Genomic DNA, 1,910 nt, shown 5'->3' on the forward strand with positions numbered 1-1,910 from the left:
GCCAGCCCAGGCAGGAAAGTCCATGGAACTCTTATCTCCAATAAACCACCAGAAAACCAGAAGTGGTGCTGTGGCTCAAGCAGTAGAGCGCTCCCCTTGAGGTGAAATGCTGATGGATAGCACCCAAGCCCAGAGTTCAAGCCCCACGACCGACAAAAAAAAAAAAAAAAAAGAGTCTCATGGACTTTCGTGCCCAGGCTGGCTTTGAACCATGATCCTCAGATCTCAGCCTCCTGCATAGCAAGGATTACAGGTGTGAGCCACCAGTGCCCAGCCAATGAAGGTTTTTTTTTTAGCAATTAGAATTAGATGAATTTCAAATTCACAGGCTGGGAGAGCACCTACCCTGCAGCCAAGGTGTCATGGCGGCTGCTGCTGTGGTGGTGACAGCATTGTGATGGAGACTTGCGCAGAGCGGACGTGTGTGTGTGTGTGTGTGTGTGTGTGTGTGTGTGTGCGTGCGTATGTGCATGCGTGTGCGCGTGCTGGGAACCCAGTAGGCCCTGGGTGCACTCACTGCGTGGCTGTGCTTAGTCAGAACAGCAGAAAAGCCTTGTGTCAGGTCATCTGTTCTGCAGGAGGAACAAGAAGAAACCTGGTTCCTCGGGGTTCTGCAAAGACTCTTCAAAGAACCCACACAGCCAGTGTTGAGCTGCTGGGGGCGGGGGGGCGGGGACAGCTGGGCTCCACACTGGCAGGCCGGGAAGCACTTCACACTCATCCCGATCTGACAGTGACTGCAGCTTCCTGGCTAGCGGTTGGGTTTGTTGGGTTTGCTTTTAAGTGTTTTGTGGTGCTTTATACATGAGAAGGCTCACGGACCCTCAGCTCATATTCGGTCTTGCGCTTATCCGTTTGTCTTTGTGAAAGGCATTGGGACCGGTGACAGTGGGACCCGCTGCTGGTGAAGCAGAGGCTTTCAGGCTGCGTGAGCTCAGGGATGGTGTGCCCACACAAGCTCTGCCAACACAGGAAGCCAGGCAGCTGGACCCCGCCCCAGACAGGCCCAGCACTGCACCGCACAGCACCACACAGCACAGAAACGAAGGCCGGTGATTCTGAGGATGTTGCACCTTCCTCTCCAAAGATAATGTGGAAAGGAGACAATGAAGGCCTTCTTCATGTTTGTGGCTCTTGAAAACTAGTGTTCTGAGCCGGGCACTGGTGGCTCACGCCTGTAATCCTAGCTACTCAGGAGACTGAGATCTGAGGATCGCGGTTCAAAGCCAGCCCGGGCAGGAGAGACCATGAGACTCCAATCTCCAATAAACCACCAGAAAACTGGAAGTGGCGCTGTAGCTCAAGTGGTAGAGCGCTCGCCTTGAGCTGAAGAGCTGAGGGACAGTGCCCAGGCCCAGAGTTCAAGCCCCACGACCGACAAAAAAGAAAGAAAGAAAACTAGTGTTCTGGGAGAAAAAAAAAAAAAAACAGCACAACAGTAGAAATAGCCCTGATCTAGGATTGTAAAGATTAGAAGGGAGAAGATGTGGGTTTGGGTACAAGTTTTAACTCTTTTCCATTGTGTGGCTTGAGCCAAGTTAGGTATGTTACCTCTGCCTTCTGACTGCTTATTTGTGAGAAATGGATAATAATACTCTCCTAATTAATTTGGTCTCCAATCAAGAGTCCAGAGTTATTCAAATGTAAAGTAATAGTAGTAATAAGCCAGGAGCTGATGGCTCATGCCTGTAATCCTTATTGCTAAGGAGGCTGAAATTTTAGGATTGTGGTTTGAAGTCAGCCCCAGCAGGAAAAAAACCCATGAGACTCTTATCTCCAATTAAGCACCAAAAAGCTGGAAGTAGAGGTGTGGCTCAAGTGGTAGAGCACCAGCCTTGAGTGAAAAGGCTAAGGATCAGCACCCACCCCTGAATTCATGCACCAGTACTGGCACACACAAGAAATAACAA

Source organism: Dipodomys ordii, unplaced genomic scaffold (assembly GCF_000151885.1).
Source record: "Dipodomys ordii isolate 6190 unplaced genomic scaffold, Dord_2.0 Scaffold12, whole genome shotgun sequence".
Lineage (NCBI taxonomy): Eukaryota > Metazoa > Chordata > Mammalia > Rodentia > Heteromyidae > Dipodomys > Dipodomys ordii.